We start from the raw sequence: 16237 nt of genomic DNA, 5'->3' as shown, positions 1-16237 counted from the left end.
AATGGCCCAACTTGATTATCATACACATTGTAAGGAGAGTGATCACTTTAGATAAGCTATTACCAGCAGGAGAGTGGGATGGGAGGAGGTATTGTTTCATGGTCTCTGTGTATATAATGTCTTCTGCAGTTTCCACAGTATGCATCCGATGAAGTGAGCTGTAGCTCACGAAAGCTTATGCTCAAATAAATTGGTTAGTCTCTAAGGTGCCACAAGTACTCCTTTTCTTTTTATGTACATAGTGACATACTGAGAATTTTACTTTTGTAAAGGGATGAGGGTTTGAGGGAAATTCATGTGCAGTTCTACAGCTTCTGATTCTGAAGTATGGTGTTTCAGGACAGAGTGTATTCTCCTGAGGATATTACCACTTTCAAACAAATGCCTGTTGCATATTCATAGATTCTAAAGCCAGAAGGGAGCATTGTGATCATCTAGTCTGACCTGTATAATACAGGCCAGAGAATATAACCAAAATAATTCCTAGAGCAGATCTTTTGGAAAAGCGCCCCATCTTGATTTAAAAATTGGCAGTGATGGAGAATTCACCACAACCACAGTAAGTTGTTCCAATGGCTAATTACACTCATTGTTAAAAATTAATACCCTATTTCCAGTCAGAATTTGTCTAACTTCAACTTCCAGCCATTGGATCGTGTTAGACCTTTCTTTACTAGACTGAAGGGCCCATTATTAAATATTTGTTCCCCATGTAGGTACTTATAGACTGTTATCAAGTCACCCTTAAACCTTCTCTTTGTTAGACTCCAGGAGCTCTATATCTATAGCCTGTCATTGTAAGGCATGTTTTCTAACCCTTAATTTTCTTATGGCTCTTCTCTGAACCCTCTCAAATTTTTCAATATCGTTCTTGATTTATGGACACCAGAACAGGGTACAGTATACCAACAATGGTCGCACCAGTGCCAAATACAGACATAAAATAACCATTTTGCTCCTGCTCGAGATTCCTTTGGTATGCACCAAACAATCTCGTTAGCCCTTTTTGGCTACAGTGTTGCACTGGGAGTTCATGTTCAGTTGATTATCTACCATGCCCCCAAATCTTTTTCAGAGTCCCTGATTCCCAGCATAGAGTCCCCTGTCTTGTAAGTATGACCTGCATTCTTTGTTCCTAGATGTCTTCGTTTGCTTGCTCCCAGTTTACCAAACAATTCAGATTGTTCTGTGTGAGTGGTTTCCTTTTCATTATCTATTACTCCTCCAATTTGTGTGTCACCTGCAAACTTTATCAGGCTCATCTGCAGATGATTTTATGCCCCCCCCCCCCCCCCCCGATCATTGATAAAAATGTTGACTAGTGTAGGGCCATGAACTGATCTCTGTGGGACTCCACGAGAAACACACTCATTCAATGCTGATTCCCCATTTACAATTATATTTTGAGACCTATCAATTTAGCCAGCTCTTAATCTATTTAACGTGTGCCATTTTACTTCCATATTGTTCTAGTTTTGTAATCACCATGTTGTGAGTTGCCATGTCAAATGCCTTGCAGAAGTCTCAGTATATTACATCAACACTATTACCTTTATCAGCCAAACTTGTAATGTCAAAGCAACAAAAGATATCAAGGTGGTTTGACCAATAGGTTTTAACACTCTTGCTTTTCGAATGCAATTTATTTCAGGGAGAACCACTTTGGCACAATCCCTCTGATCAGGGAGAGTAGGAGAGCTGCTCCCTGGAGTATCATGCTTTGCATCAGCTTTTGTTTTAGTAGCACAGATCGAGGGTGTCTGAACTGTTGGATGTGGATGTGGATAATAAGTTAATACTTGTCATACCATACCTTGCTTCAGTGTGGATGCTGATAATATGAGCCAGTTTCGCTGTGTACCACAGATATATTTATCTAACATAGTTTGTCCTCACAGGTCCTAATGTGATATTCAGATTATCTCTACCTTTAACAGTCCTCTTCATTTTTCCTTGCTTCAGTTCTTTCTTCATCCCAGTTTGGTTTACTCTTTCCCTGATTACCCTTGCTTTTCTCTCAAATGTCCTCTCTCTCCGGTTCAGAGCACCCATCTACATCTTTTGAGAGCAGTTTTTGCAGACCCATCTTAAATTTGTTTCCATCTCCCCCATCTAGTGGTTTTGTGAAGAATGAAGAGCAGGTCCAGCCCTTCCAAATAAGTCAGACAGGGGAAAGATGGAGAGGAACAAGGAGAGAGAGAGAAGTGGCAGATGGGAGCAGACTTGAGACAGAGTGAAGGTAGAAGGAAGTACTTAGACATTTTGGGCAAACTTTAAAAGGCTCAACACCCAACAGGTGTTTGTTCTCAGTGATAGCAGCTGGGTGCTGAGCACTTCTGAAAATCTGGTCACTTCATTACTATTATCTCTATATATTTTGTATGTGGGCAATTTCAGGGGTAAAGGTTTGGTGGGATAGTGGTACATGGTAGAGAGAGCGCTTCTGTAGCTGCTAGGTGTTTGTATCCTATTCAGATAGTAAAGTACTCCTGTAGTTCAGCCAGTCTTTGTCAGAAGGAAAGATGAGCATGCTCTAAACTACTGACTCATGCAATATTTGTTGGTTTATGTATTCTGTAAAAAAAAAAAAAAAAATAGAGTAAACCAGGACAAGAGAGACCTGGGGGAATATAGACAAATTATGCCTTCCTCCTGGTGAACAGTGATAATTTGGGTGGGATTTGCAGTGTAATGTGGCAGCACAAAAAGGCCAGTGCAGTTTTGGTTTGCATATCTAGGGGCATCACTTTGCGGTGAAGCAATGCGATAGTCCCTCCTTGTGGCTCCAAGCCAGCAAAGCACTCAAAGCATACAAGTAGTCTCATTGAAGTCAGTGGGGATACTCCTGTGCTTTAAGGTAAGCACATCCACAAAGTCCTTTGCCTCTATTACTTCTGTGGACTTACTCCTGGAATAGTGATTTCAGTGAAGTATTGAGTGACCTCTCAGGACCATAAAGATGTAGATAAACTGAAGTAAATTTTGTGAAAAGGAAAAAGTAAAGATTAAGGCCTGAAAGACTGCACATAGTTCTTTATATCTTTTTTTCTTTAATTAGAGGCCTTCATTCTCAAACACTAAAGCCTCTTTGTGCCACTCTGGTAGCACAAAGGATTCTCAGAAGAGCAGTTGCATAAGACCCCTTTACGTTGCCAGAGCAATGTAAAGGACTTTTAGCCAAACAAGGTAAACTGGGTCTGATTCTTTATTTACACTGAGTGAACCCTATAGGGATGCATGGTCATCTACAAATATTTGGGTGTAAACTCCTAAAAGGGAGATGAATTATTAAAGTTGTCCTGCAAAATGAAAAAAGAATTTGTGCCCTTAGTTCTGTTACAGAAAGGAAAGTGGTTGGTTGGTTTCCTGCTTAATTTTTACATTAGAAATTTAAGTCTTGTCTGCCCCAGAAGAACCTGCCTAGTAGCTTTATGGCCTCACTCAAGGAAGTGAAATATGATCTGGGAATTGATTTTTATGTAGACTGATTAAAATGATTTGTTGGAGAAATGCTTTCTTTGTTAGAGATTCAGCACCTCTCTTCATTCAGTCGGGACTGAGAAAATGCCTAATCCTGGTTATGATTCAGCCAAGAAGTCCTCTACCAAAAAAGGGCAAGCAAGACTTGACATTCCTGATATTTCCAAACTGAGGCGAGGGTAGGGGAAGGGAGAAATCAGGAAAACATCTTTTCATCATAATGTGTCCAAAGGGCGCAAATCCATTTTTCCCTTTTGTAAGTTATTTTTAGGGTGGTATGAAGATGAGGGAGAGCGGATGAAATTGAAAAAAGAAAATCTTAGGATATTGGAAGAAATTTGCTGCTGGAACAGGTTGCATTGTAGAATAGTCTCCTTGTAATACAATGTGTTGACTTCTGTACAAGCCGGTGGTGCCAGCCTGTCTTTTACTGGGCCTGATCCTTTAGGCCAAGGGAATTCTAGGAGATGTAGTCACCATAGGGACCCTAGGAATTGTGGGCTGCTGCAAGGTCTCCTGGAAAGAGCGGGTAGGAATTTTATAATGAAATACCTGAGACTGAGAACAAGAGTGAGTGGCAGGGAGTAGGGAAGTGCTGAGAGAAACCAGAAGTAAGTCCAACCTGGTCTGGGATGCTCTGCCATGGGAGCTGGGGAAGCACTCAGTCCAAATGAGGCTGTGGAGAAGTCCATGAGGAGGCAGGAACCCTAGGGCTGGAGAAGGAAGAGATCCGGGGCAAAAAAGTATTAGTATAGGATTTAGACTTAGATGTGACACCTGTTCTAGGGGCACAAGGTCAAGGCTTCCAATGAGGGTGAAGCCCCCCTCCCTTCAACTTCCTGCATCAACAGAGTTAAGAGACCATCTAGATCTGGGGAAGGGTGACAGAACTAATTGGTCTGTCTGGACAGCTAAACTACTGTACCAGAGGAGAACCTGAGATATTGTTAGGTTTCAGAGTAGCAGCCGTGTTAGTCTGTGTCCGCAAAAAGAAAAGGAGGACTTGTGGCACCTTAGAGACTAACAAATTTATTTGAGCATAAGCTTTCGTGAGCTACAGCTCACTTCATCGGATGCATTCATGCATTCATTTCCACTGAATGAAACCGATGAAGTGAGCTGTAGCTCACGAAAGCTTATGCTCAAATTTGTTAGTCTCTAAGGTGCCACAAGTCCTCCTTTTCTTTTTGAGATATTGTTGTGACCTGGCACTGGAAAGGTAAGCAAATCATTACATTTCTAGGGCTGCCTCTCTTCTCTCATCTGAATGTTCAAAACTAGAGTGGATACAGCCCTCGAAAATATATTGTAGAACAGTCCTGTACTGTTAGGGTTGGGTAGTGAGTGGGTCACATGAAGCCCAGTGTAACATGACTCTTCAATCCAGTTAGGGTCTTCTGGGTGCTGCCACAATATGTATCATCATCATAATTTGTAAAATGTGCTCATTAAAAGTTCAGATACATTCAGCTATTCAGCATGCCATATTCTTTCTCATGTTTATATATATTTTCTTATTAAGCACATTAACCTGCATTTCTCAGTGACATGTTTTTTGTCTTAGAATCATAGAATCATATAACCCAGAAACCTTTCAGAAGTGGTGTGCCAAGTCTTCATTTATTCACTTTAATTGAAGGTTTCGTGTGCCAGTCATACATTTTAACATTTTTTAGAGGGTCTCTCTATAGTCTGTATATTATATAACTAAACTATTGTATGTAAAGTAAACAAGGTTTTCAAAATGTTTAAGAAGCTTCATTTAAAATTAAATTAAAATGCTGATCTTAAGCCACTGGCCCACTCAGCCCGCTGCCAGCCCGGGGTTCCGTTCACCTAGGCTGGCAGCAGGCTGATGGGGGGCCTGCGGCCAGGACCCTGGCTGGCAAGGGGCGGGCAGCCAGAACCCCAGACCGGCAGTGGGCTGAGCGGAGCCGGCAGCCGGGACCCCAGACCAGCAGTGGGCTGAGCGGCTCAGCCAGCTGCCACTCAGCCCACTGCTGGTCTGGGGTTCCGTCTGCCGGCCCTGCTCAGCCCACTGCCGCTCTGGGATCCCGGTCCTGCCCATATAGAGTGGGTACCTACCTTCTCCCTGGTTCTAGCCCATTCTCTTCCTCTCTCTGCACTGAGCTGAGCGTGGGAGTGCACTGAGCACAGGGCTGGGGGTGCAAGGTCTGGCCAGGAGCTAGAATGAGGGAGGGGGGCTCAGGATTGGGCCAGGAGGTTTGGATGTGGAGTGCTTAACTGGGCAGCTCCCATTTGGTGCGAGGGTTGCAGGAGCTCTCGTTTGGTGCTCAGGGTGGGACTGTGGGGGATGCAAGAGTCAGAGCAGGGGGCTGGGGGTGTGTGAGGAGGGTGCAGGAGTCAGGGCATGGGGTGTGGGGGGGCTGGGTATGTGTGGGGGGTGCTGGAGTCAGGGCTTGGGTCATGGGGGGTGCAGGGATCAGGGCAGAGGGCTAGGTGTATGTGAGGGGGGTGCAGGGGTCAGGGCAGAGGGCTGGGGGTGCGGGCTAGGGTTGTGGGGGTGCTTCCAGCCCCCTGCCCAGAGTGGTTCATGGCAGGTGGCTGGAGGGGGTATGCCCTGATTTCCCCCCACCCCCCCCCTCCCCACCTCTTCTCCACCTCCTTCCCGGAACAGCGAGCGCGCTGCGGCTCCGCTTCTCCACCTCCCTCGCAAGGGCCATCAGCTGATTGGCGGCAGGGAGGGAGAGGAGGAGGGGCAGGAACCCAGTATGCTGGGGGAAGAGGCGGGGGAGGGGGGAGCTTCTTCACGCTGCCCCTGCGGGGGGAGGTGGGGGGTGGAGAAGAGCGGGCCGGGGCGGGCAGGATTTTTAATGGCACGCTGCTGTCTGCCTGGGTTCGGCAGCGGGCTGAGCGGGGCCAACGGCTGGGACCCGGCAGGCAGCAGCGTGCCATTAAAAATCAGCTCGTGTGCCGTCTTTGGCACCCGTGCCATAGATTGCCAACCCCTGATATTACCTTTCTTCTCCTCTTGCCCTGGGAAGTTCATAATTACTAAGTTACAAATGTCCTCTGTTGTATGTGCATGTCTGTGTTCCTGTGGCAGTACGCACTCACCTCTTGTGAGCCCCTCCTGTTGGATGTGTGCAAACCTGCACTCTCTTTCTCTGCTCATGGTGTCACATCAACAGTTGTCCTTGTCAGGCGGGTCTTCAGCAGCTCAGCCCTCCGGTGAAGTCACACACAGTGTAAACATATGAAGGAACTCCTTCTGGGGTAACCCTCTCTTATATCATATTATGATATGAAACTGGCTTATCTGGGGTAACCCTCTCTGCCGTCTTTAGTCCCATCCGTGGGCCTGCCCACAACTCTGGGTCCCAATCCAGGGATGGACCTACTGTTTTCTTTAATAATTGCTGTGGGTACATTCCTTGGGCTGCTTCCCATCACCTTCACCTGTTACCTTAGGGTTACAGTCTTTGGGTTCCCTGTTTGTGCAGGGTCTCTTCCAGGTCTCCTTGCCTGGAGTGTTCCTCTGTCCTCTCCCTTCTGGTCGCAGCCAGCAACTGATCTGCTCAGGCCCGACAGCTCCTTTTAACTTGGCCTGCTGCACTCTGATGGCTGCTTCCCCTCAGTCTCTCTTGGCAGGCCTGGAGGATCCATTTTCCTTGCTCCTTTTCTGGGGTGGGGTGTGACAGGACTGCAAGGTCTCCAGGAGGGGGCCTCAAAGCCTGGTACACCGCATCATAGTTCCTCAGAGCTTTGTTGGGAGTTTCAGCAAAGGTGCCATTGTAGACGACTATCCACTCGGAACTGGACTGAATTACTAATGAATGCATTCCAAACAGGCCAGCCTCTGGAATTCACCAGTGAACTACTACTTCCAGGAAAACGCTATCCTTGCTCTCTCTAAGTTGAATCCCTTCTATGGCCCCTACTTTGTGGATTCAGGGAATCCAAATCTGTATCCCCACTGTGTGACTGCAGAGTGAATCTTCCCTATTATTGTTAGACTTTCTGGGGTGAAGTTGAACTAGTGATCTGGAGGTGAAAGATCCTGTATTTCATTATTGTTTCCCTCAGTCATCCAGTCTACGGGAAGTATAGTTTAATGGGAAAGAAACTCTCTTCTTGCTCCAAGTTATGAGTCCAAAAAATAGTATCTGGCAAAGATGCCCTGGATAAGTGAAGAGAGATGACTTTCTCAGTGATATACTTACCATTTCATGTGTGGTTTTGCTATTAATCTCTTATCTTCTGCTGCATTGGAAAGCAAAGATATATTGTCTATGACAGGTCACAGAAATGAGTTGTGTTTTAAAAAGTTATTGGAGTGCCAATGACAGTGACTGAACACAGAAGCAGTCTTTCCTCTGAAAGCAAACCGGCAAATACTACTTAAATTCCTGCAAACATAACATTCTTTTATCAATAGCATTTCCAGTCTCTAGCAGATAAAGGGAGATAGTATTTTTCCACAACTAAAAAAACAAAAGGAAGCAAATAAATGTTCAATAATAAAGTTTATCACTCAAATTTTGTTATGTATGAAAGAACAGAGTGGAATAATCTACAGTAATTTATACATTAAATATGATACTCATATCAGAATGCAATATAATAACCTTTCTCTGTTTAATGTTCTTATTCATTTAGCTCACTCACACAAATTTAAATTACAGAATGTAATGGAGATTCCTTTTCATTTGACATAGTATTCTTATGGAATGTGGTGGAAGCTCTCTACATACAGGGTTCCAGAAATGCATTCCAAAGCTTGTTGGTCTAGTTATTGTCCAGTAAACTCCACCTCCCCACCCTTCCCTGAATCACTTTACTTTCGACTGAAACTGGTCATACAAAAAAGTGCTATCCAAAGCATGAAATAACCAGCCAAAGTAACACAATGCATTTTCTCTAAACTCTTTCAGTGATAATCTTAACATTATAGGGTCTTGTGAGAGTGTGTGAAAGGAGGACTTCCCCTCCCCCATAGCAACCTCAGCATCATTGCCTATGAGTCCTCTCCTTGCCTCTTCATTTCCTTGGTGTGTTAATGCACCCAGCTAGTTACGCACACTCACGTTCCTGCTTAGTTGCCAGTGAGCCAGTGTGGGTTTAGAGCGCTGAAAAGGAACCTGCTACCTCTGCTTAACAGGAGAGGAGGCCAGGAAATGTCCTGACGAGCAACCTCTGCTAGCCAAACAAGGAGGAGATCAGGTGCTGCGCAGTAGCAGTGAAGCAGATTCTGATCTTGCCGGAGGATGGGAGATGCTTCCCAGAGGCATGGGAACCACCGCAAACCCAATTGGGTCATAGCCAGATTCCGTTCTCCTCCTCCTGCTTCCCTTGAACACAGCACTGCTCAAGGTTCCAGGGTTTAAACTTTCCCTGGATTAAATGGGAAGTTTGCTTGGTAAAGGGTGCTAATATATAATTAAAAATACATTTTTAAAAAAAGTGGTTTTCAACTTCTAGTTTTTAGGTTGTCTGAAATCACCAAAATTCAGGTTAAAAAAAACCTAACAAACCTGCTTCCTTCCTTTTCTGTCCACCAGCCAGAGTTCTCCTTTTCTGGGCAAGAAGTCTAGGTGTAAAGGTATTCATGAGGCTTCACCTCTTCAGGGGAGTCTACTGAGGCCCGTCAGTGAACTCTCCCTTTGTGTCCGAGGAGGAGAAAAGGGCACAGCAAGTGCTCTGCCAACTCCTAGTCTCCACAGTAAGAAATGTAAAGCCTTTGCCAAGCTCCTCTCCCTCCTCCTTTTCATTGCCATCAAAAGGGGGCAGGAAAAAGAGCAGCACATAGGAAAAAGACCCCAGTTGCCAAGAAAAAACATCCCAGTGTCAGCAGAAGGGATCTGTTTCTCCTGTAAGGAATCTGGTCAAGGAATCGTGCTACAGAGCACCTTGAGAAATGCAGGATAAAATCTGTTTCTTGTAAGCAGGATGAGTCTCACTCCACTTGTTAGGAAGATGGCCAGCTGTCAGACTGTTGCAGTGCCCAAGGAGAAGGCTCAAGACAAGCCTTTTCAAATTGAATACTGAAGGCCATACTCAAAAAGTACAGCCTCCGTACTCGACTAGGCTCTGCAGGACGACCCCACGGGTCACAAGGAGTTAAAACAAGGTAGTAGAGAAAACGACACCACAAAGAAGAACTATCCATTTGGTTCCAAACTTAAACCACGTGTCATGTACCTTTAAAGACAATTATCACGGCGGACTGGGATTTCCTGACACCTCAAAAAGGCTAAATAATGTACCCAAGCAGCGTTACAGTTGTTAGAGAGCTTATTCTTTCACTCTCGCATGAACAGAGAGCAACACTACCCGAAGTCCGAAGGTGCAAACAGTTCGATGTTTATTGGGGTGAATTTCCAGCACGCTTAAATCCACGTTCCTTTTTCCTTATTTTTGAATCCCAACTTTCTTCCTGTTTGCCCCTAATTTATATAGTCTATACCTTAAGCAATCATTTCTACTGAAATTTACCTCACCAATCCTAACACATTGTAACATGATTAGCTAACCAATTATATCCCACCACCTTAATTAGTTTACACCCAGCAACATTAATTTTTCAGCAGACAGGAACAATCACAGAACCAGACAGAGACCATGCAAATAAACAATAGTAAAGGGGGAACTATAATGACAAAACAATACAGAAGTGAGGATTTCACAATGACATCTATAAAGACATAAGGGTTTCCCAGCTATGTCTATTGTTAAGTGAAAAGAAAAGGAGTACTTGTGGCACCTTAGAGACTAACAAATTTATTTGAGCATAAGCTTTCGTGAGCTACAGCTCACTTCATCGGATGCATTCAGTGGAAAATACAGTGGGGAGATTTATATGCATAGAGAACATGAAACAATGGGTGTAACCGTACACACTGTAACCAGAGTGATCACTTAAGGTGAGCTATTACCAGCAGGAGAGCCGGGGGGGAGGGGGGGAGAGACACACCTTTTGTAGTGATAATCAAAGTGGGCCATTTCCAGCAGTTGACAAGAACGTCTGAGGAACAGTGGGGGGGGGGGGGGATAAACATGGGGAAATAATTTTACTTTGTGTAATGACCCATCCACTTCCAGTCTCTATTCAAGCCTAAGTTAATTGTATCCAGTTTGCAAATTAATTCCAATTCAGCAGTCTCTCCTTGGAGTCTGTTTTTGAAGTTTTTTTGTTGAAGAATTGCCACTTTCTGGTCACTTGATTAGAGACCTAAGAGATTGAAGTGTTCTCCAACTGGTTTTTGAATGGTTTCAGAGTAGCAGCCGTGTTAGTCTGTATTCACAAAAAGAAAAGGAGTACTTGTGGCACCTTAGAGACTAACCAATTTATTTGAGCAAAAGCTTTCTGTAGCTCACAAAAGCTTATGCTCAAATAAATTGGTTAAAGCTTTTGTGAGCCACAAGTACTCCTTTTCTTTTTGGTTTTTGAATGTTATAATTCTTGACATCTGATTTGTGTCCATTTATTCTTTTACGTAGCGACTGTCCAGTTTGACCAATGTACATGGCAGAGGGGCATTGCTGGCACATGATGGCATATATCACATTGGTAGATGAGCAGATGAACGAGCCCTCTGATAGTGTGGCTGATGTGATTAGGCCCTAGGATGGTGTCCCCTGAATAGATATGTGGACACAGTTGGCAACGGACTTTGTTGCAAGGATAGGTTCCTGGGTGAGTGGTTCTGTTGTGTGGTATGTGGTTGCTGGTGAGTATTTGCTCAGGTTGGGGGGCTGTCTGTAAGCAAGGACTGGCCTGTCTCCCAAGATCTGTGAGAGTGATGGGTCGTCCAAGGAGAGACTGCTGAATTGGACTTAATTTGCAAACTGGATACAATTAACTTAGGCTTGAATAGAGACTGGGAGTGGATGGGTCATTACACAAAGTAAAATTATTTCCCCATGTTTATTCTCCCCCCCCCCCCCCACTGTTCCTCAGACATTCTTGTCAACTGCTGGAAATGGCCCACCTTGATTATCACTACAAAAGGTTCCCCCCCCCCCCCACTTGCTGGTAATAGTTCACCTTAAGTGATCACTCTGGTTACAGTGTGTATGGTAACACCCACTGTTTCATGTTCTCTATGTATATAAATCTCCCCACTGTATTTTCCACTGAATGCATCCGATGAAGCGAGCTGTAGCTCACGAAAGCTTATGCTCAAATAAATTTTAGTCTCTAAGGTGCCACAAGTCGTCCTGTTCTTTTTGCGAATACAGACTAACACAGGTGCTACTCTGAAACCTATTGATAAGTGAGTTCTTACCAAATAGAAAACTAAATTTCCTTTTACATCTTCTAGGCTCTTCCCTTTCTGTGGAGGTGATAGATCGGATCACCTTTCTAACAGTCCCAGATTGCCTTATTTCAGTATGACTAGTTTGGAATGTGAGGGTGTTACCGTACACTTCCCAGCTTATGGCTGCTTCTGCTGCTTGGCCAAAGGCATTAGCCTAAGAACAGGGCCTCAGACTGTCACAGTGAGAGAAGGCCCTTACACAGATTTTCTTTTATACTTCTGTAACTAGCTAAATGATAAACATATACCTAAATTCTTAAAGTATAGGCCTTTACAGGCAGGCCTGGATATCTATATCCTAACACTCCACCCCTTTTTTTCTTTTGGGATCCTCCTGCCCAGGTATCCCTGGAAAAACATAGGACAGATGGCGACACACTTCCTGATAGGGCCAGGCATCAAGGTGGAAGGTGGAAGGTGTCGATGCTCCATCTGTCCCACTGCCCCTTGTGTAGTACAATGCCCTGCACCTTCTCTCGTACGGGCATACCACACCTATTCCAATTAGTGTTCCAGATTTCCCATTATAGATGGCCCAAGAAGGTTGGGTCCGGGTTGTCTAGGGGGTTGTGCCCCCCTTGATTGTTTCCATGTGCAACGTAACACAAATACAGTTAACAATACATCAGCTGCTATGATAATCCACAGCAACACTGAGAGTCCTGACCACTGCAGTATGGTCCAACATCCTGGCCACCAGCAAGAACACTGCTTCTTCTCCTTTGATAGGGTTAAAATTTTGTCAGCACCATCCTGTAGTGTGTATTGTAAGTGTGTCCAACTGTTGGCGCTTGCAGCAATTTGCTTTGTAATCTTTGCATACTTTTGTCCATATTGTGTATCCATTGAATATCCACAGTGAAATTTGGTATTGTCCAAACCAATTCAACTACTTGGTATGGCATGGGGTAGTAGGTGCTGGTTCAATTGTTTACAACAATTAAGTCCACTGATCTATTGGTGCACCATAGTCAGGTGGCAGTGTATAGAAGTTCATAATTTGGTCATATAGTGGAAGGATTTTGCCTCCTAGTGTTGTATTCCAGGATTGCATACATTCCTAGGAGAATACACTGTACCCCATACACATTACCCCTGAATGCCCCCCCTTTGCAATAGGCCATTGATCCTGCTCCTCCATAGTCATAGGAGAGGGGCACGTCCATATTCCTCCTCTGGATATACAACTACTTAATGTGATGACAGTCCAATTTACCCCATTCCACCCTCGCACCTATTTCCTAGTGGCTCCCAACACGCTCCCCCTTCCCTAGTTACTCCCACAGGGTTCAAGGGGACCGCCTTATCTGCATTTCCTTCCCATGGTATCATAGTAACAATTACACAAGAACTCTCCCCACAGGTGGGGGATGTTATTTTCCTGCTAGATGGTTATGTTTTTGCAATTGTATGTTTTTGCAAATGTATTTTTCTAATACCTACACACACTTCTCCCCATGTTAGTCTTCTGAAGCAATCCCCCACCCATATCACCAGGTCCCCTGCCCAATGAGTTAACTGTAAGTTTACCTCCACTGCGTCCTCCACCCTGTGGCAACTGCCGATAGTTGGAGTGCCATTAATTCATCAATTTGTTGTTGAAATTTCACATTTTGGCTCACTAATTGTTCGGTTACCCACTCGTCCCCCAGATTCCATGTACCCAGCATAGTGTTCCCAGCTGCCCACAATCCCCTTTTCTGACGATGATTCCAGGTGTGTCCCCTCACCCACCCGTTGAATTGTTGTTTCAATCCTTTTATGTACATACTACCATTAGGATGAATTCGGTCCACCCACCATGCCTTGGGGCGTCCCATCCCTGGAATAGAGTGAAAGGACACATCAAAAAGTGGTGGCTGCACCTGCTCCCACGATGGCTCCCAGACATTTGCTCATCGGGGAATATTCTCAGTTCCAGGCTGTGGCCACTTTAAATTTGAATTCTTCCAACTTGGCATCCATATCACCTGTAGGGTTACAGTCTGTAAAATGGTTAACTCATCGTACACCCAGCGTCCCAAAGGGGATTTTACGCCCAATGTAATATGTACGTAACAATAACACCTTCGGGGATTATCTTCCATGGAAGTACCATTGTGGTTACATATGGTAACATCACACCCTAAATGTGGGGCCCTATTTTCCCCAGAGGGTTCATTTGTTCCAGGAGACCAGAGGGTTATATTCTTTGGACCATCTATAACAAACCACATAGCTGGGTAACTGTGTTTTCCACTATCAGTAATCATTGCAGCACCCAGGGAGTACCATGCAATATTTCCTGATAAATTGTACATTCTCCACCTGGTTAGGATTCCCCCATTTAAACCATAAACCATATACCAACACTGCCAAATTCCTGTTGGAGTATTAGTGGTACATCTTTCTATGGGGAGATTCTCATAGTCTTCATTAGCTTTATTACTACAGGTTGCATGTGTAGCCGTCCATGTGTTTGTTTCCTCCTTTTGACACTTCACATCCTAGGATCTGAATAGAATTTGTAATGTGACAATTGTAATTAGCACTAGTAATTGTTCCATCCAGGGCGAGGGAATTTTCATCCTTTTCTCCCTTTAGAATTAACCTGTAATGCACACATAACAAAATTTACACGTCCCCTTTCCCAATCCCCTGTTTGTACCTTTTTATTTGCATGCAGTGAACCCACTCCCATCTTCTGTTCTCTTTACCCAGTAATAGCAGACTGGGCCCTAACTGGTCAAGGACAAGATAGCGGCCCTTCCATTTAGGAGCTGGGAATGGATGGTGTTGACTTGGAATCTTGTACATCACGAGATCTCCCACCATGGGTAGATCATGCTCCCCAGGCAGGTCATACCATGCTTTGACTCTTGCTGCTCCTTGCTCGTCTCACCAGGCCACCGCCTGCTGTACCTGTTTTACATGGTCGATTAGAGTTAAAATCCATTCTTGTGTTAAGCCTTGTGTAGTGACTTCCCCAGGTACTGGGGTAAGTAGATTTTCCCACCGTTCCGTGGGCCTTCCCATGAGAGCCTTGTATGGAGAAAATCCTGTGCCCTTTGATTCTTGGGCCCTTATTCTCATTAAGACAAAGGGCAGTAACTGTGACCAGTTTTTTCCTCCCATTTCCACTCCCTTTCTTAGCTCACTTTTAATGGTGCGGTTCATGCATTCCATCTGCCCCGCAGCCTGGGGGTGATAAGCAATATGAAACAATTGTGTGATTCCAGTGAGGGCTGGTAGCTCCCCTAACAGATCTGACCGGAAAGCAACCTCTTGGTCTGAGTCAATCACCTTTGGGACCCCCCAGCAAGTGAATACCTCATTTACCAGTATTTCAGCAGTTACCTGGACAGTTTGATACTTCGTGGGGAAAGCTTCCACCCACCTTCTAAAAGCATCCACTACCACCAACATGAATCGGTTTCTCCTGTGATCTGGTGGTAGGGGTCCTGTGTAGTCAATTTGTATTCTTTCCCAAGGTCCCCTTGGAGCTTGTCTCATTAATTCTCCCCTTAGCACCTTGTGAGGTGGGTTGTGCCTGGCACAGTCCAAACAATGTTCCAGATGTGATTTTAAATCAGCTGCCATTCCTGGCCACCAGCACAACCTTTTTAAAGTTCCCAGTGCCTCCTCAAATCCGGGGTGTCCCCCTACCAAGCTCCCATGCACCCAGCTTAAGAAAGCCATCCGGCTTCCCTGAGGACACAGCATTATTGGTCCTTCAGCTGTTAAGACACACCAAATCGCTTCCATTAGTTCCACCTTTGGCACATGCCTGTCCCCAGGTTTCATGATGCCTTCCAGTCCTGGTCCAGATTCTTGCAACTCTCGAACTCGCCCTCCCTGATCTGTATTCCAAACTTGAACCATGTGTCAAGTACCTTTAAAGACAATTATCACAGAGGACTGGGATTTCCTAATGCATCAAAAAGGCTAAATAAAGTACCCAAGCAGTGTTACAGTGTGTACTAATGTAAATCAGGTCTTGTCTCCTTTCTTAAGGTTGTTGCAGCCTTGTCATCTCTCATAAAGGGCACTGCCATTCCGTGAGACAGCCCTGAAAATTGTTGTTTTCATCAGGTCTACTTAAGGCTTTGGCTGTATCTATGTACTTTCCAAGGCAGCATCAGCATCAGTGTTCCTGACATCTGGAAAGGCATCCTTTCTGTGTCTGTGTGCATTGTTAAAGAAGATTTTTCTACTTGCGACCTCAGGCTCTGGCTATACTAAGAGCTAGGGGTGTGATTCCTCTGGCAGTGTACATATACTCAGGCTAGCTCTCACTGAGCTAGCACCAGTATTGCAGTGTTGCCATGGTGGAAAGGGTAGCAATTGTGGAGGCATGGTTTAGCTGTGCCAAGTACAGACCCACTGCATGTACATCCTGCTTACCTCCCTGCCCCAGCTGCTGGGAAAAGGGAGGATCCTGCTTGAGGGACTCATATCTGCTTCTGGCTTGTAGGTGTCTGATGAATCTGAAGCTG

At 44.8% G+C, this 16237-nt stretch overlaps 1 protein-coding gene across 1 annotated transcript in view; it reads left to right on the top strand.

The window, feature by feature from the left end:
• The window catches only part of TNKS (tankyrase), a 278738-nt gene that overhangs the window by 97534 nt on the left and 164967 nt on the right, over positions 1-16237 (top strand). The gene's annotated exons all lie outside the window — the stretch shown is intronic.

The sequence above is a fragment of the Natator depressus genome, chromosome 4 (assembly GCF_965152275.1).
Source record: "Natator depressus isolate rNatDep1 chromosome 4, rNatDep2.hap1, whole genome shotgun sequence".
In the NCBI taxonomy this organism is placed as follows: domain Eukaryota; kingdom Metazoa; phylum Chordata; order Testudines; family Cheloniidae; genus Natator; species Natator depressus.
This window is presented reverse-complemented; position numbering and strand designations above follow the sequence as displayed.